The sequence below is a fragment of the Zootoca vivipara genome, chromosome 2 (assembly GCF_965207765.1).
Source record: "Zootoca vivipara chromosome 2, rZooViv2.hap1.1, whole genome shotgun sequence".
Lineage (NCBI taxonomy): Eukaryota > Metazoa > Chordata > Lepidosauria > Squamata > Lacertidae > Zootoca > Zootoca vivipara.
This window is the reverse complement of record NC_142584.1, coordinates 12,820,754-12,840,953: the sequence shown is the minus strand read 5'-3', so window position 1 is coordinate 12,840,953 and position 20,200 is coordinate 12,820,754. Positions and strand designations below refer to the sequence as shown.

The following is a 20,200-nucleotide window of genomic DNA, read 5'->3' as shown; positions in this document are numbered from 1 at the left end:
GGTAAAGGTAAAGGGACCCCTGACCATTAGGTCCAGTTGTGACCGACTCTGGGGTTGCACGCTCATCTCGCATTATTGGCCGAGGGAGCCGGTGTATAGCTTCCGGGTCATGTGGCCAGCATGACAAAGCCACTTCTGGCAAACCAGAGCAGCACATGGAAACGCTGTTTACCTTACCTTATCTACATGCACTTTGACGTGCTTTCGAACTGCTAGGTTGACAGGAGCTGGGACAGAGCAACAGGAGCTCAGCCCATCGCGGGGATTCAAACCACCGACCTTCTGATCAGCAAGCCCAAGAGGCTCAGTGGTGGTGGGCCGGACTATATTTTTTTGGGGGGAATGAACGAATTTAGCAATCATATCCATGCAAAGACAGCTCCAGTGGTTATAGGTGCTTCTCCTCTGAATGCAATTCTGCCTGCTCCTGACTGGCAGTGCCTTTGTGCATGTCTGTGGACATGTGCAGAGATCTGTGCACATCAGCGTCTCTGTGTGTGCATTTCCCACCTGGCGTTCCGGCAGCCAGCCAAGGCAGAAACAACAGTTGCATTCCAGAGGCTCTGAGCTTTGCCAACACAGGCACAGCGGCCCTGAGACGCAAAGCCATCGTGACAGGCCAGTGGGCCCCAGACAGCCAAGCACCTTCTGCTTGGTTTGCAATGGCATGCGAGGCATGGAGGCAACTGGATTTAGCACCGGGGAGCATCCCACGCCCAGTACCATGGGCATGCCTGGAGATTTAGCTGGAGGGCAGCAATGAAGTGCTGAGAAAGTCTGGAGAGGAGGGGTTAGTTGCAAGGAAGCTCTTCCTTCAAGGCCTTCCACTCAGACTCAGGAGACCAAAATGCTGATCTAGAAATCAAGGCTCCCTGACTCCTGAGATCAGCCTCCTGTGTCCCTTTAACAGCTGCACCAACGCAATGTCCAGCTTTACCCAGCATAAAAACACAGCAATGAGGCATGCTGGATTTTTGCATGGCCTGGAAACACAGGAGGAAACAGTAAGCTGCCCTGCTTGTCAATGTTATAGGAAAAATTGGGATTGGCTTTTACCGCCCAACTCTACGTCAAGGGATTCAGTGTCCCCCTAAGCCCACTATCGGTCAGAGAAACTTGAGGGCAGGCAGGACCAGTGAATGAAAGGAAGATCTTAATTTTTTCTGTTGCAGCAGAGTTCCCACCCCCATCCCCTGCAAGGAGGTGAGGACCCGGGGCAAAGGTGTGCAAGAACCTTTAAAGACTTTTGAAATTGCCCTGTCCCTTAATCAAATAAATCATACACCCAGAAATTTGCGAGTGTGGCTTGCCCCCTGTCTGACAAGATACCTGATAATGGTCACTGATTGCATTACCTGGCCATTTGAGAAGGTAAATACCTTGGTTCTTGAATGCAGGTCACAAGCATGCTCTATTTGTAAGCAAAATATGCACTTAAGACAGGTTTTGTAGGATTTGTAAGTGAAAAGTACTGGGAAAGGTTTGTGCAAGATATTTCCTTCTGCAGAGGAAATGTTTGGGGTCCTTAAGAGTCAAGATGGCTTCAGGATTGCTCTCCTTTGCTATTTCAGCCATGTGCTTAAACACGCATGTATGTCTGTTTATCTTGTGCGCTCATGAACATTAGTTTTGTATTTGAGACCGTAGAATTCTTATAACATCAGCTTCATGTATTGCTGATGGTTCCCCTTAAGAACAGGAAAACACACACAAACTGAGGGTCTGCCTTGTGAACCTTTAGCAGCACACTGACTTGTAGAAAGGTTTTCTGGCACTGAGATAAATCACCTACTAACGTCTGCCCGTCAAGACACACAGATTTAAGGAAAAACTGATGGTCACAAAGTTAGACAGGTTTTTAACATTCCATGATGTCATAGCTTCTCGGCCAATAGCCACAGACCAGTCTACAAACAACAGTCAATGTGGACCTACCCGTATTCCCTCGAGTTATGCGCCATCAAAACTAATGCATACATCAATTTTTCGGTATTTTTAATGATTCATAACTGCCCATACGTAGAATACTTTGTATGAATTGGTCCTTTTCCTTGAAGGAAGCTAGAGAAGGCAAATAATGTACAGAATCTGGTAGGTTATTGTTGGCGGGGTGGAGGGAAGGAGTTATTGTTTTGTTTGTCGCTATGTTATATATTTTGTGTTTTTATATTGTTAACTGCCCTGTGATCCTTGGGTGAAGGGCTGTGTAGAAATTTAATAAATTAATAAGATGAAGTAAGATGAAGCAGGCTTTTTTTAATTGATTGAAGATTTTATTAGACAAACAGATTCTTAAAATACATGCAATACCAACAAAATAACATTCACTATGTTATAAAGATTATAAAGAATATAAATATAAAAAGGAAAGAGCAGAAGAAAGAAAGAAAAAAAGAGAAAGAAGAATGAAAGTGTGAATAAAGGCAAAGACATAATGTTATCTTTGAATCAGCAGAGAAACTTCCGACTATACCCATTGAACTAATTTACAATTAAACTATTATTTACAGTTGCGTGTTGTTTTTCGTTAACTTAATTTAACTTTATCTAACAAATACTTTATATTGCATGGCTCATTCGATATCTGCCAGAAAGCATTTATTATATCACAGTACCCTTTGAGATATTCCTTAATTATGGACCATTCCTTGTTTACTTCTTGTGTTGAATTTCCTCTCACTGCCCCCCTGTTCTCCTTGCTAATTGTAAGTGCCCTATTAGTTTGGCTTGCCATTCCATCCTTGAGGGGACGGTTTTGCTTTTCCATTTTCTTGCTATAAAAATCCTTGCTGCAGTTGAGGCATACACATGAATAGTGTGGTCTGTGTTTCTTTTCGATTTCTGGTGTCATGAGTCCTAATGAGAATGCCTCCGGTTTGGGGGGGAATGAAGTCTTAAACATTTTCAAGTCATTATTAATACTGTCATTTATTTAAGATGGAGCAGGCTTGAAAGCACAGCACAGAAGCTTCAGGTCCCTGCTGAACAGCAATGAGCAATTATTATTTAACTGCATCAAAATACTCTCGCAAGCTCTTCCTCATAATGATGCCTAGAAACTTGTTTGTTTGTTGTTTTTAATGGGGGGGGGGAAACCCAGCAGATTTGGCGGTGTCAATTTCCCCTGCTTCAAAGTGCAGCTGCAGTCAAGTGAGCTAAGTTAACTCAGTTTTGGCCATGGACTCTGAATAACCTCCTGGACCGCTGTCCCTTCCACGCTAGCGTGAGGCTTGGAGATTCTGTTTTCCGGGCAGCGCCTTGAAATATCTGAACCTGACTTAAGTTTTCTGCTTGTGACTCACACTTGTGCCTTGTCCCCAGCTGGTTATGGAGCGCCTTTGGCACGAGACTTAGAAATGGAGCAAATGCTAGAGGCAGACTTGAGGGGGAACAAAGCCTCATCTTGAGCCGATTATTCTGAATGCTGCAAAGGGACGCATGTCTGGGACTTTTCTCTCTCTCTTTTTGGCGCACTCTGGGCTCATCCAGCTTCTTTTCCTGCCTGTTTTCCTGTGGGATCTTGTGGGATTCCTGCTTGGAAACTCCCTCCCCAGCTTTTCCGGTGGCAGTGAGGGAGCATTCTAGGCTGTGTTTAAAGAACATCTTGGGCTGAATGCGAACCATCTCTCTCTCCCCTTCCCTGCCTCTGTGTCTGGGGAACACATGCTCTCTTTTTTCCCATGGTGGTAGCATTGAGAGTCCCATGGACTGCAAGAAGATCAAACCTATCCATCCTGAAGGAAATCAGCCCTGAGTGCTCACTGGAAGGACAGATCCTGAAGCTGAGGCTCCAATACTTTGGCCACCTCATGAGAAGAGAAGAATCCTTGGAAAAGACCCTGATGTTGGGAAAGATTGAAGGCACTAGGAGAAGGGGACGACAGAGGACGAGATGGTTGGGCAGTGTTCTCGAAGCTACGAACATGAGTTTGACCAAACTGCGGGAGGCAGTGGAAGACAGGAGTGCCTGGCGTGCTCTGGTCCATGGGGTCACGAAGAGTCGGACACGACTAAACAACAACAAAGCATTGCCAAAAAAAAAGTGTGCTTCCAGTCTGTCACGGTTTTCAGATAGGACCCAATCCCACACCAGCACACTTGTGACGTGCAGTTATTATGGTATATTTGGGAGGTTTTGCGCAACAAAGCTCGGTTCCTACGAAAGATCAGACTTTTTCCAATAAAGGAAAGTGACGTAGAAACACACTGGGAAATGTGGGGTCGCGCTTGCTTGGAAGCAAAGTCACGTCTCCCTGCGAACAAATTAGAACGAATGTTCATTGCGGGTGGGAAAAGTATTAGAAATTAAGAAAAAGTATTTTACTGTAAGCAGCACAGGAGGGAGGGGAAAGAAGCACCTTGAAAGGGGGGGGATGAAAAGTCAGTTTTAAAATCTGCGTTAAATTTGTTGTTAGCTTGTTAAAAATTTGGAACACTAATAAAAATTAATTGGCAAAAAATCAAAAAAAACAAAACCAGAACAAATGCTCATTAAATAACAAACATCGTTCAATCACCCTGCGGACAAATGAGGTTGGGTGATTGAGCAACAGGTCATCTGGAAGAACCCTGGGAGCTTTGAACCAGGATTAGACCATTTCATGGAGGAAGAGGCTACCATTGGCTACCAGCCAGAATGGCAGGGTTCTGCCTGATCTGATGTCATCCTTGGTTAGAGGCATAGGGCAATGGCCCCCTTTCCCTTTGCAATGCCAGCTACTCCATGCTGCAAAGGCATCCAAGTGCAAGGGGGTGTTAAGCCTCTGTCTGGCTCCTTCTGCCATCAAAAGCCCGGAAAGATGTGATGGGAGGGGGAAAGGGGAGAATTAAATGGCAGGTCGCAACTTAGAAAAGGGGGGGCGAGCACCACTTTTAGAACGATGCCTGATTAATCAACGTTGTTAGTAACATGTTTAATCCCTTGGAAATACTTTAATCAATGAATCATTAAATGTTGTGACCGTGGTGGGGTGGTTGTTGTTGTTTTGGAGGGGGTGTTGCTATTCATTTTCAAATAATCTAAACATTGCTGGGAAGGCCTGCATGAGCGTAGCCAAGATTTTTGTTAGGCAGGCTTTTGATGGGGGGGGGCAGAAAATCAGATTTGTACTTTTTTGTATTGATTTTGATTGATTTAGAGCAGGCATCCCCAAACTGCGGCCCTCCAGATGTTTTGGCCTACAACTCCCATGATCCCTAGCTAACAGGACCAGTGGTCGGGGAAATTGGGAATTGTAGTCCAAAACATCTGGAGGGCTGAAGTTTGGGGATGCCTGATTTAGAGGGAGCGGACAGAAAGAAATAAGTGGAAAGGAGGAAGAAAACAAGCAAAAAGATTGGGCCAGCAGGACTAGTGAATGAGAAATCGACCAGGAACTGTAAAGATTGAACACAGAAACCCCAGATACGATACAAACTGTTACCCCTCTCTGGATTCCTTCACACTACCTCCTTATTTCTCTGCAACCATGAGGGATAGTCACTTGTTTTGTTTTTGTCTCGTGAAAGTTCTGGTTCTCAGCATGCCTAATGCTACAGCTGAGTGAGGATGGCACACTGCCTAGATAGCTCAATTGGTGGTGGTGGTGGGGGATGTAAAAGTAAAGGACCCCTGGATGGTTAAGTCCAGTCAAAGGCGACTATGGGGTTACAGCACTCATCTCGCTTTCAGACAGAGGGAACCGGCATTTGTCCACAGACAGCTTTCCGGGCCATGTGGCCGGCATGACTAAACTGCTTCTGGCGCAACGGAACACCGTGACAGAAACCAGAGCGTATGGAAACGCTGTTTACCTTCCCGCCGCAGTGGTACCTATTTATCTACTTGCACTGGCGTGCTTTCGAACTGCTAGGTTGACAGGTGCTGGGGCAGAGCAACAGGAGCTCAGCCCATCGCGGGGATTCAAACCACCGACCTTCTGATCAGCAAGCCCAAGAGGCTCAGTGGTTTACAGCGCCACCCACGTTAGTGTGGTGCCAATGCCAAGGTTGCAGGTTCAATCCCCATATGGGACAGCTGCATATTCCTGCACTGCCAGGAGGGGGGGGGGGGGTTGGCCTAGAATGACCCTCAGGGTTTCTTTCAAATCTACCATTCTGTGATTCCGTGTGCAAGATGCATAGCGCAGGACTGTTGCCCATGTTGATCCTACTCATGGTAGACCAGTTGAAGATAATGGGCATAATTAACTTAGGTTCATTCATTTCGGGAGGGGGGGGGAGTCTGCTCTGAGTAGGACTCAGTTGGAGGTAACCCACATTTTTCATCTAAGGGCAGACAAATAGTTGCCCCATTCTCAACATCACTGTTTGTGTGTTTTTGTGCTGGCTTCACCGTTCAAATGTTACTCGTGCCGACAGACAGGACACTCTTCTTTTGCTGGCAATGTTGGCATGAAGTTGTACAGCATACAAATGTTCAAACTGTTGCAATCTTTGGAACCAGACTCAAGTCAACACAAAGCAGTAAAAAGTGCCTTAGACAATATAACAAACAGTTCCTCTCTGGCACCATCTGCTGGTCAAAGTGGCAAATGCAGCAATGATGCTAGAAAGAGAATTAAAAGAGTGACACAACCTTGATGGCAGAAAGTGAGGAGGAATTAAAGAACCTTTTAATGAGGGCAAGGGCGTACCCACCACGGGGCAAGTTAGGGCAGCTGCCCTACTCTAGAAGCCAGCTGCCCGCCCCCCCCCAAGCTAAAAAGAAAGAAATCTCAATGCAAAAAGTGGGGTGCGCGGCCCCAGCCAGAAAGAAACAGACCAGCCCTCCCCCCTTTCCCCTTTCCATAACCCATCGCACTTTCTCCTCTCCCCCTCCCACTATCGAGCTGCAAAAGCGGTGGGGTGTAAACGTAAGAGACGGAGGGAAACAGCGCACCCGGGGGATGGGGCGAGCTGCCCAGAGGGGCGACCAGTGCCGTGGGCAGGGGGGCAGGAGGGGGCAATTGCCCCCCCCGAAGCAAAAGGCTAAGGGGCGCAGCGTGGCAGCCCCAGGCTCCGGCTCCCAGCGCAAAGCTCCAGAGGCGCGAGGGGAGCGTAAGCGGAGGAGCGCTAAGCGGGAGCGGGGAGTGTAAGTGGAGGAGGCAGCCACAGGCTCGCGTTCCCCGCGCACCTCTGGAGCTTCGCGCCGGGAACGGGAGCTTGGGGCCGCCTCCTCGGAAGACCTGGGAGGTGCGGAGGAGGCAGCCCCAGGCTTGTGTTCCCTGCGCGCCTCTGGAGCTTCGCGCCGGGAACAAGAGCCTGGGGCTGCCTCCTCAGAAGAGCTGGGAGGACGCAGGCCACGTAGCCCCGCCCATATTCCCACTGTGGCCCCTCCCCTCCCGCCCCTTGCCCCCGCCCCTTGCCCCCCCCTAATTTTGATCCTGGGTACGCCCCTGAATGAGGGTGAAAGAGCAGAGCGCAAAATATGGTCTGAAGCTCAACATCAAAAAAACCAAGATCATGGCCACTGGTCCCATCACCTCCTGGCAAATAGAAGGGGAAGAAATGGAGGCAGTGAGAGATTTTACTTTCTTGGGCTACTTGATCACTGCAGATGGTGACAGCAGTCACGAAATTAAAAGACGCCTGCTTCTTGGGAGAAAAGCAATGACAAACCTAGACAGCATCTTAAAAAGCAGAGAGATCACCTTGCCGACAAAGGTCCGTATAGTTAAAGCTATGGTTTTCCCAGTAGTGATGTATGGAAGTGAGAGCTGGACCATAAAGAGGGCTGATCGTCGAAGAATTGATGCTTTTGAATTATGGTGCTGGAGGAGACTCTTGAGAGTCCCATGGACTGCAAGAAGATCAAACCTATCCATTCTTAAGGAAATCAGCCCTGAGTGCTCACTGGAAGGACAGATCGTGAAGCTGAGGCTCCAATACTTTGGCCACCTCATAAGAGAAGAGTCCTTGGAAAAGACCTTGATGTTGGGAAAGATGGAGGGCACTAGGAGAAGGGGATGACAGAGGACGAGATGGTTGGACAGTGTTCTCGAAGCTACGAACATGAGTTTGACCAAACTGCGGGAGGCAGTGGAAGACAGGAGTGCCTGGCGTGCTATGGTCCATGGGGTCACGAAGAGTCGGACACGACTAAACGACTAAACAACAACAACCTTGGATTCCGAATGCCTTGCAAGTCAAACGTTTTGGCTCTTGAATGCCACAGACCCGGAAGTGAGTATTCCGGTTTGCAAACATTCTTTGGAACCCGAACGTCCAACATGGACTTCCGGAACGGATTCTGTTTGACTTCTGACGTACCACTGTACTGATTTTTTGCATAGACAAAAAAAATAAGAAAAAAACCAGAGAGAAGATGGATAAGAGTCATTCTGTTTGGAAGGTAGGATGGGCTAATCTACAAGGATATTTTGCTTTTGCAAAAACAAACAAACACACCCCACAACTTCTTTATTGATGCAAGATTACAGAAAATATTCAACAACAGAAAGAACAAAACCATGTTTTTCCACAACTGGACGTCATTGCCCAATGACCTTCCAAGAAGATTATGCCATTCAAAAGGACTCGGTCTCAAATTGAACAAAATTATTTTAACACAGGTGGCACTGTGGGTTAAACCACAGAGCCTAGGGCTTGCTGATCAGAAGGTCGGCGGTTCAAATCCCTGCGACGGGGTGAGCTCCCGTTGCTTGGTCCCAGCTCCTGCCAACCTAGCAGTTCAAAAGCACGTCAAAGTGCAAGTAGATAAATAGGGACCACTACAGCGGGAAGGTAAACAGCGTTTCTGTGTGCTGCTCTGGTTCGCCAGAAGCGGCTTTGTCATGCTGGCCACATGACCTGGTAGCTGTACGCCAGCTCCCTCGGCCAGTAATGCGAGATGAGCGCCGCAACCCCAGAGTCGGTCACGACTGGACCTAATGGTCAGGGGTCCCTTTACCTTTACCTTAAACTCTCACTTAGAAGGATCAAGAGCTGGGAAAGTTTGCTAGTTTATCTGCAACATGGATTCTCACCAGTTTGCCACGTAGTCATCTGGGGCCAGCTGGGCTTCCAAGAGTCTCTAATGAGTCAGATTCTCCGATTTCGGCAATAAACAAGGCTTCTGAGTGCCACCTGCCCGGTGTCAGAGCTGCCGCCTCCTCCAAGCCTTGGGCAAGCCGAGCGGCAAAGATTGCGTAGTTGACCAAGGTCTTCCAGGTAATGCTGGTTCTCCCCCGCACCCATCAAAGAGATTGCAGATGCAGTGATAACTCTCTCCCTGGTAACAAAACCAATCTCCACTTGCCCCCAACCGTTGCATCCCCTGAGCAAGGCCACCAGAGGTGCCTATAAGTGCCTATCTCTCCATCTCAGTTCCGCCGACATCGGATGTTACCTGTGTAAGTACATTTCCTGGGTTCATGCTGATCTGCTGGCATGCACAATATAATAATAATAATTGATCATTTCTACCCCGCCCATCTGGCTGGGTTTCCCCAGCAACTGGGGGTGGCTCCCAACAGAATATTAAAACCACGATAAAACATCAAACATTAAAAACTTCCCTAAACAGGGCTGCCTTCGGATGTCTTCTAAAAGTCAGGTAGTTGCTTATTTCGTTGACATTCTCACTGCGCCACCTGCATATAGTGTTATATGCAACTCTAAACTGCTCTGAGTTTGGAAGATCAGTTTATATTTTGGTTATACGGAGTGATATTTTTCTAGGAAAAAGAGGTGCTGGATCTCACCATGAACACCTCCCTTGTTCTCTTGTAACAGCAATGGTGCCCACCCGAAAAAGACCAGAACTCAGTTCTGGTGAGTTCCAGCTGAGGAAAAAACCGTGCTTATGTATGTATGTATGTTATATTATTATACATAATATTATATTAAATAATGTACGTTCCATTATTACACTTTGTGGCCAAGACAGTTGTGCATCAAACAACCTTGCTTGTCAAAAAAAAGGAAACAAGTGAAGTATAAAGGGAGGAAAAGGAAAAGAAAGAGGGGATATTTGAAGGAGGAAAGGGACCATAGCAAACAAAAACCTCTATATAGTACAGTGAACACACTGAAAGGAAAACTATAAGCATTACACCTCCAACAACACATGTTTCAGGCAAAAAAATTACTAATGCTGTGTGGAGTTCAGTACCATTGTTATGTTGTCTTAAGATAATTCTCTTTCAGGTTCACACTATTAAATGTTTTTGGAGTATTTTAAATGCCCACGTCCACTTAATGCTCCATGAGCAAGAGAAAAGAAACTTGCTCCATCTTCCATGTAACAGCCCTTAAGATATTAGAAGATGGCTATCATCTCCTCTTACCCAGGCTAACCATACCCAACTCCTTCAAACATACGCAACGCATATGGCCTGGTTTCCAGACCTTTTGCGTGTGTAGACCAGAGGTTGGCAACCTCCGGCCCATGGGCCAGATGCGGTCCATGAAGGCCGTTTATCTGGCCCACGGATCGCCCGTGAACTGAGCCAGCTGCTAGGCGAGTCCCCCATGCGCTGCACTAAACCGTCACAGCGCACTGCGGGGACTCGCCGAGCGGCACCGGAAATGGCGCCTGCACAGATGCCAGAAATCGCTTCTGCGCAGGTGCGATTTCTGGCGTCTGCCGCAGCCGCAATTTCCGGCGCTGCGGACATGCGCAGACGCCATTTTCGGCGTCGCGCTGCGCCTGTCCAGCCCACGGCTGGATAACCTTGCCAACGCCTGGTGTAGACCTTTTAACCATCCCCAAATTAATTAAGACAAGACTCAAATTTTTTGTTTGGTTTTTGGCAGAATTTAGGCCACAACTTTATTGATTACAATCAAGTGAGTGGTTGCATAGGCTCTGGTTCGACTAGTTCCCTGCACCCTTGCAGGCAGCGCTGACCCAGGGCAGACCATAGGTCAGACTTGGGTGAACACCCGACACAGTGGAAGGCGGGGGTCAAGCCAGTCCACCAGGCAGATGCCCCCCTGGACTCAGGCTCAGGGCACAACCCCTCTCAGGGTTGACCAACCAATGAGTCCCAGAATTCCTTTAACAGAATACCCATTGCATAGGGATGGCCAGACCGCTCTGCCACCCCTATCACCTGAACCAGAGCCTATTTGCAACCTTACAAGTTGTGACGATTTGCTACATGGCAGGCGAAACCCAAATGGCACCAGCCAATCAGCCAAGTGGTTAAAATTCCTGCCGTGTCCCTGTCCCAACAACAGGCGACACACGACGGCATAGCAAGGTCATGTGTGCAAGCCCTAAATATAGGGAGAGGTGGGCAGGTGTTCCAATGCACTGACCCAAAAGAGGAAGCTCAGGGACACATGCATGGGTTTATATAGAGGTAAGGTAAAGGTAAAGGGACCCCTGACCATTAGGTCCAGTCGTGACCGACTCTGGGGTTGCGCGCTCATCTCGCATTATTGGCCGAGGGAGCCGGCGTATAGCTTCCAGGTCATGTGGCCAGCATGACAAAGCTGCTTCTGGCGAACCAGAGCAGCACATGGAAACGCCGTTTACCTTCCCGCTGTAGCGGTTCCTATTTATCTACTTGCATTTTGACGTGCTTTCGAACTGCTAGGTTGGCAGGAGCTGGGACCAAGCAACGGGAGCTCACCCCGTCACAGGGATTCGAACCGCCGACCTTCTGATCAGCAAGCCCTAGGCTCAGTGGTTTAACCCACAGCGCCACCTGGGTCCCTCGATACAATATAGAGGTACCTCGATACAATTTCGCTGGCATCCCATTGGTCTAATTGCACCCAGCATCAAGGGACCTCCAGTAGGGTGTTGTGGCCATCCAAACGTTCCCACCTACAACACAGGTCTGGTTGCCAGGTCACACTGCAACTCTTGTTAGGGAGGACCCGATTTATCATCTCGGTCAAGCTTGTCAATATCCTTTTTAAATTGTCCTGCCCAGAACTGGACACAGTATTCCAGGAGTGATCTGACCCAAGCAGAATAGAGCAGGACCTTTTCTTGATCTGAACACTATACTGTGCTTCTGTTGCTGCATCATAGAATAGCAGTAGCTCTCTTTTATTGCTAAGACCCCCTAGAGCCCTTTTGCATGTACTACTGGCGAGCCAGCTGTCCCCCCATCTTATATTTGTGTATCTGGTTCTCCACGGAAATTGGGGTGGGAGAAGTCAACGAAAACAAAGAAAAAAGACATAATGGTGTTTTGATTGCATATGCTAAAAATGTTGAAGCAATAAAATATAATTTGGGGGGGGGGATAATTGTGATACTGTGGTCCTAACAGAGTTCCTCGTTCTGCAGTAGCTTCCAGATAATACAGAACTGCGCCTAGAAATCCTACTCAGGTTTAATTAAAGCTCTCACCACACGAGGGCAGTGCAGCACAGCCTTGCTGAAGCTGGAGAAAAATAATCCTGGTTCAATATTGCACATGCCCTGAAACACACCATGATCATTTATTTTCTTTGTGTTCCAGCTCCTATTTCCTGCTTCTTCACCCTTATAACTCCACAGCATTTCAACGAAAGCCTGGGCCCCCAACCCCTGAAAAGAAATGACTTCAGGCCAGGGTGGATTTGATTTAAATCAAATCAATTTAAATCACGATTTAGATCACTAGTAAGACTTGATTTAAATCACTAGTGAGTAAGACTTGATTTAGATCTTTCTTTTTTCTTTCTTTTTGCAGAAAGACTCATTCTTGCTGGTATAACCTTAATATTTACAACCAGATGAAGGTTTCATTTTTGGAATAATAAATTTTCAGAGCAGTTTTTACAGTGAGATCAAAAATTACTGATTTGGTTATACTATGAGAAATACATAGATAATTATGAAATTATTTGAGGTTTAATAAGTTAACTGTTTATATTTGGAAAACTTTTCTGCTGTACTACTTTATTGGAAGGAGAAAAATAATCATTTCCTTAATAACAATTTAAACAATTTATTTAACTAAAGCCATAACATCATAGCATATGTATCCATGTTTCTTAACTGATGTGGTTAAACTTTTTTTAAAAAAACAAAAAACTTAGGCTGAGTTTTAGCACACATGAAAAAATTAAAACAAATCCTTATTTCCTGATGAATAGCCTTTAGACCAGGGGTCTCCAAATTAAGGCCCGGGGGCCGGATGCGGCCCAATCACCTTCTAAATCCGGCCCGCGGATGGTCCAGGTATCAGCATGTTTTTATATGAGTAGAATGTGTCCTTTTATTTAAAATGCATCTCTAGGTTATTTGTGGGGCATAGGCATAGCTGCCAAGTTATCCCTTTTTTAAAGGGATTTTCCCTTATGCTGAATAGGCTTCCTCGCGAGAAAAGGGAAAACTTGGCAGCTATGGGCATAGGAATTTGTTCATTTTTTTCCCCAAAATATAGTCCGGCCCCCCACAAGGTCTGAGGCACAGTGGACCAGCCCCCTGCTGAAAAAGTTTGCTGACCCTTGCTTTAGACTATAATGTAACCTAAATAGAAAACTATCTTTAGAAAGATTTATCCTCCAAAAGCATTTTATTTTTAAAATCTAATTTAAATAAAAGAAATCCAATTTAAAACAATATAAAAGAACCTCTCTTTTTTTTACTTTAATTTTTTTAAAAAAATTTATCCACCTTGCTTCAGTCCCAAGGGACGTGTATCCTTTGTAAGAAATTGACGAGACCACCGTACAGCTGTGTGAATCCCTTTCTCTTAGTCCTAGGCAGGTGTTGGTAACAGAGAGAAAGGACAAGGACAGGTTCCCTGGGACTAGTAGCCTATCCTACAGGGTTGCATATCCTCCAACATTTCTCTGATGAAAATAGGGATGCCCAGTGCTATTTTCCTTGAAAAAGCGGTGCTGGGACTCACCAGGAACACCTTCCTCTTAGAAAGAATGGTGCCCACCTGAGAGGTGCCAGAACTGAGTCCCAGCTGGGGGGGGGGGAGCCTATTCGATACCCTCCAACATTTCTCTGATAAAACTAGGTGCATGCACCTGTACGCAGCTGAATCCCCTCTTGCAAAAAGACTCGCAGCCTGGAGGTACTCTTAAGTGATGGAGAAATGTATTTAAAAGTGTGGAATGAACAAATTGTTATGGAAGGCGTATAACATGCTCATGGTTTTATAACCAGTGCTATTTTTATAGAAAAAGAGGTGCCAGAACTCACCATGAATGCCTCCCTTGTCCTCTTATAACATACCCTCCAACATTTCTCTGATGAAAATAGGGATGCCCTAAGGGAAAGCGGCCCATTCCGGAATCAAATCAGAAAAGGAGACAGCTGGAAAATAGGGACACTTGGAAAGTCTGGGGTTAGCACACTGGAGCGGAGAACATTAGCACCTGAACATTTTGATAAGCTGTTTCTTGAATCACACTGGGATTTCTGCTAGAGGAGGGAGGGCACTGTTTGCTGCAGCTCTTCCACTCTGGGCATACTACAGTGGCTATTTTCTGCCTTCAGTGCTGGAGACGGAAGACATGCCTCTAAAGACCAGTTGCTAGGATTCACAAGAGTGCAGCTGTGCTCATGTCCTCCGTACGGGTTTCCCATGGGTTTCTGGTCGGCCTCTGTGAGAACAGAACGCAGGACAAGAAGGGCTTCCTTTTTAGCCTGATCAACAGCAACTTCATTACCTTCTAATGTGCGATCAAGTTTTTTGGGGGCTGCAGGAATAATATACCGCCCGATACCTGCAGGTCTCATTCCTCTGCCCTTCCAACCCCCCAGTCTGCTCCGGGGGGTCCTCCAATCGCCTGGAGCAGATTTTGAGGATGCACAGGGGAGAGGCGCTGCAGGAAAACAAGAAATCTGTGTCACAAGAGGAATAGCAAGTCTGGACACAGGCCCTAAACGGCCTCGGCCCAGTATACCTGAAGGAGCGACTCCATCCCCATCGTTCTGCCCAGACAATGAGGTCCAGCTCCAAGGGCCTTCTGGGGGGTTCCCTCACTGCGAGAAGTGAGGTTACAGGGAACCGACAGAGGGCCTTCTCTGTGGTGGCACCTGCCCTGTGGAACGCCCTCTCGTCAGATGTCAAGGAAATAAACAACTATCTAACTCAGGCATCCCCAAACTGCGGCCCTCCAGATGTTTTGGCCTACAACTCCCATGATCCCTAGCTAACAGGACCAGTGGTCGGGGAAGATGGGAATTGTAGTCCAAAACATCAGGAGGGCCGAAGTTTGGGGATGCCTGATCTAACTTTTAAAAGACATCTGAAGGTAGCCCTGTTTAGGGAAGTTTTTAATGTCTGATGTTTTATCGTATTTTTAATATTTTGTTGGAAGCTGCCCAGAGTGGCTGGGGAAATCCAGTTAGATGGGCGGTGTATAAATAATAAATTGTTGTTATTATTATATAATTATATATATTTAGGTGCTGGGCAAAAACATTCCTTTTCTCCCTGGCCTTTGGCTAATTGTTCAATCTTTGAAACTGGATGGGGGGTAGTATAGTTTTTGTTTGCTTCTATGCACAAAAATGGATCGCTCAGTCGCCAGAGCATGAGACTCTTAAATCTCAGGATCGTGGTGGGCAAACGATTCCTGCTTTGCAGGGGGTGGCACAAAATGACCCTTGTGGTCCCTTCCAATCTTATGATTTTTGTCTTTTTGTATTGAAGACTGCCCTGTGATCCTCGGGTGTGTGTGTGTGTGTGTGTTTTGGGGACTTTCCTGTGTATTGGGGGGGGGTGATGAGCTTGCATCTCATGTGCAGACTGCAGTGGGGGCCAAGATTTGGCATCCGGAACATCACAGCTTTCTCTCCCACCCCCCACCCCCCTTTAAGGCTGCAAAGAGAAATTTGAAAGTAGATGGCAGGTCACCATTTCCTTCCATTGTTCTTGGTTCCTTCTCCCTAACAGAAATCAAACAAATTATGTGCAATCAGCACACAAAAGGATATGCAAATACCCAGTATTTTATTATGTTTCTCTGTATGGTGGAAGCCGCCCAGAGTGGATGGGAGTACCCAGTTAGATGGGCGGGGTATAAATATTATTATTAGGGCGTGGGTGGCGCTGTGGTCTAAACCAATGAGCCTCTTGGGTTTGCCAATCAGAAGGTCGACGATTGCTCTGTCCCAGCTCCTGCCAATCTAGCATTTGAAAAGCACACCAATACCAGTAGATAAATAGGCACTGCTGCAGCGAGAAGGTAAACGGCGTTTCTGTGTGCTCTGGTTTCCGTCACGGTGTCCCGTTGCGCCAGAAGCGGTTCAATCCTGCTGGCCACATGACCCAGAAAGCTGTCTGTGTGGACAAACGCCGGCTCCCTCGGCCTGAAAGCGAGATGAGCACCGCAACCCCATAGTCGCCTTTGACTGGACTGGACCGTCCAGGGGTCCTTTACCTTTACCGTTTTTTACCTATCATCATCAGCATCATTATTGAATAGGACATTCCCATTTTCTTCGGAGAAATGTTGGAGGGTATGCAATAACTCGTGGTGACTCTCCAAGCTTTTGGGCAGCGGTCTCTCCTAGCCCCACCTGGAGATGCCAAATCTGGAACCTTGTGAAAGCAGTTCCTCTGCCCCTTCCCCTGTGACTCAGCTATGGCCCTTCCCTTAGGGGAGAGGGGCTTCTTAACCCTTTCCCCTGGAGCTGTTCTTTCCTGCCTAAAACTGCCAGCCTCCAAGCTGTGGTAGAAAACATACATAGGTACACACGCCTTTTCCACAGTGAGGGGAAGACATCTGTGGGCATGTGTGATTTTCAGTGGTGGTGGTGGTGGTGGGAAAGAACGCTAGGAGGTAAGGGTTTAGAAGTTCCTCTCCCCTCTTCCTGTGCCAATCTTCCACTTCAATTTGCAACCTCGGGGGCTGCAGAAAAATGGAACCACGCAACTATAGGTAACACATTGCGTCATGCTTAGCAAGTATGTGGTTTGGGGGTGTTGTCCTCCTCCTCCCACCAGTCATTTCTCCCCAGCTGCACACGGAACAACTGAAAAGTGCTGCATTTTGTGGAGAAGTGTTATTACAAAGCTCTCCGCAAAAGCGTGCCTTTCATTGTTTTAAATCTGAAGCACAAGTTTTGTTAAAGCCGATCCAGAAAAACTTAATTGCCCTGCAGCAACCATTCAAAAGGAAAATCTCCGGGGATTCCCAGGGGTGCCGCATGCTGCCTCCTATATCACTATTTTAAAAATGGTTATACAGTAGATCTATAGATCCATCCATAGATCTTCAAGGTGATGTACAGGCAGCTCTGAAAACAATGCAAAGATAAAACATTTCAACAAACAGAAACAAAACAACCCCCCAAATCTGTAAACAGATACGAATAGAAGAAATTGAAATGGGATAGACCAGAACATATTATTTGCTCTAAAAGGTTCAAGAGAACAGAACGGTGCCTGGAAGAGAACAGAGTTGATGCAAGCCAGGCAGATATGCATGGGAAGGTTGTCAAAACTCTCAGGGTGCCACCACATGAAAGGTCCCGTCCTAGATAGCCACAGCTTAAGGTAGGGCATGTGGAACAGATTGTCAGAGAATGGTCTCAGCAGATAGTCTAGTCCAGGGTTTCCCAAACTTGGGTCTTCAGCTCTTTTTGGACTACAACTCCCATCATTCTTAACTATCAGAACCAGTGGTTAGGGCTAGGAATTGTAGTACAAAAAAACAGTTGGAGACCCAAGTTTGGGAAATGCTGGTCTAGTCCATGCAGGAAAAGGTGAGCCCTCACAACCCCTGGACCCAGATAGAGCTTAGCATAATAGCAGCACTTTTAATTAGCAAAGGATTTTAGATACAGTACTGGACCCAGGTGGCGCTGTGGGTTAAACCACAGATCCTAGGGCTTGCTGATCAGAAGGTCGGCGGTTCGAATCCCTGTGACGGGGTGAGCTCCCGTTGCTTGGTCCCAGCTCCTGCCAACCTAGCAGTTCGAAAGCACGTCAAAATGCAAGTAGATAAATAGGAACCGCTATAGTGGGAAGGTAAACGGCGTTTCCATGTGCTGCTCTGGTTTGCCAGAAGCGGCTTTGTCATGCTGGCCACATGACCTGGAAGCTATACGCCGGCTCCCTCGGCCAATAATGCGAGATGAGCGCGCAACCCCAGAGTCGGTTGCATTTTGCATTTACTGGCAAAATAGGCTCTGTACAGCAAGTCCCAGTTAGCAGCCCAGCTGCCATATTCTGAAGCAGCTGAAATTTCTGATTTATTTATTTATTTTGTCTCAAAAGCAGCATTCAAGTTGCTGCATGTTTGTTAGATGCGACATCTAAGAAATCTTAACTTCCAGAGCCAAAGGAAGAGCCTCAAATCTGAAGAATGGCAGTTCTAGTAATTTACAGCAGCAACATTTTAACATCCTCAACAATTTCTCCAAAAGACAAAATAGGAACAAGGTTCTGGGTTACAGTTTCCCCGTTCCCCCTTTAACATTTTCTGCTGTAGTCTGGATTGCATTGAAAGACTTTGCAAATTGCACCTGACACACAGCAACCTCAGTTCTCCCCCATGACTGTACAACTTCCCACCTACACATTCTTTTATCAATTAATTAATTAATCGCCCAACGATTAATAGGTCATTGAGATACAATTTGCGGCCTGAAACGAGGTTGCACACACCAGCGCCTTTTGGCTAGTGCCCATGACATCACTCACGATAAGCAACACAACCCACTCCGCCCTCAATATGCAGGGGCCTGCAGCAACACAACATTTTCCTATGCGATACTTAAATCTGGTGTGAAATGAGAAGGCAAACCATGCATGCCGACCCGCCTCGCATTACGGGTGTTCACAATGCAGTGCACATGCTTTTTGTGTGTGTGTGCCAGGAGGTGTTTCTAACGCCATGTGCGAGAACATCCTCAGCCAACAGAGAGTGGACCTCTCTCGCAGAAGCTAAATAAATAAATAAATAAATAAATAAATAAATAAATAAATAAATAAATAATAATTCATTATTTATACCCCGCCCATCTGGCCGGGTTCCCCCAGCCACTCTGGGCGGCTTCCAACAAAACATTAAAATACAGAAATCCTTCAAACATTAAAAGCTTCCCTAAACAGGGCTGCCTTAAGATGCCTTCTAAAGGTCTGGTAATTGTTGTTCTCTTTAACCTCTGATGGGAGGGCATTCCACAGGGTGGGTGCCACTACCGAGAAGGCCCTCTGCCTGGTTCCCTGTAACTTGGCTTCTCGTAGCGAGGGAACCGCCAGAAGGCCCTCGGCGCTGGACCTCAGTGTCCGGGCAGAACGATGGGGGAGGAGACGCTCCTTCAGGTATACTGGACCGAGGGCGTTTAGGGCTTTAAAGGTCAGCACCAACACTTTGAATTGTGCTCGGAAACGTACTGGGGGCCAATGTAGGTCTTTCAGGACCGGTGTTATGTGGCCTTGGCAGCCGCTCCCAGTCACCAGTCTAGCTGCCGCATTCTGGGTTAGTTGTAGTTTCCGGGTCACCTTCAAAGGTAGCCCCACGTAGAGCGCATCGCAGTAGTCCAAGCGGGGGATAACTAGAGCATGCCCCACTCTGGCGAGACAGTCCGCAGGCAGGTAGGGTCTCAGCCTGCGTACCAGATGGAGCTGATAAACAGCTGCCCTGGACACAGAATTGACCTGCACCTCCATGGACAGCTGTGAGTCCAAAATGACTCCCAGGCTGCGCACCTGGTCCTTCAGGGGCCCAGTTACCCCATTCAGGACCAGGGAGTCCTCCACACCTGCCTTACAAAGCGAAGGGCGCATGTTGCGCTTTGTGGAGTGTGGTGCCAATGCAAAAACCTGCAACCAGCTCCCATGTGACACGGATTTCGGACAGTGGAGGCGGCTGGTCCATAAGGGAGAATGGGACAGAGCCCCCCAACCTCTGCCTGCCCTTAGCCAGACCCAACCTGCCTGCCTTCTTCCTTGCAGCCTGTCAAGAGGGTGGCACTTCCTGTCACCTCCCTCCTCCTCAGGGGTCAGTGTTGCCCTTGCAGAGCTCGGGGGGGGGGGCAAAACTAGCATGATTTGGCTCTGCCTGTCATTAGCTCTGGCGCCACCTACTGTTAGCCTCCCCGCCTTCTGCCCTACCAGTCCCAAGGGGCACCAGGCCACTGCTGATTATATTGTTATGAGCTGCCGGGGGGGGGGGAGGAAGTAGGCTGCATGCAAGATCCGTCTAAACCCTGGAACCAGCAAGTGTTAAAATATAAGTCAGGCTAGCTTCCTGTGTCGAGGCAAGTGCCTGGGTGATGGGCCATTAAGAGAACGAAGGAGAGGGAGCTCTGTGCCAGACGTCAGAGAGTTAGGAGGACAAAGCCTAGGTTGGGAGT

The 20,200-nt window shown here is 47.4% G+C and overlaps 1 long non-coding RNA gene across 1 annotated transcript in view; it reads right to left on the bottom strand.

Annotated features, from left to right (window-relative positions):
* LOC118079317 (uncharacterized) overlaps positions 1–20,200 on the bottom strand; it is a 47,759-nt gene that overhangs the window by 25,265 nt on the left and 2,294 nt on the right. The gene's annotated exons all lie outside the window — the stretch shown is intronic.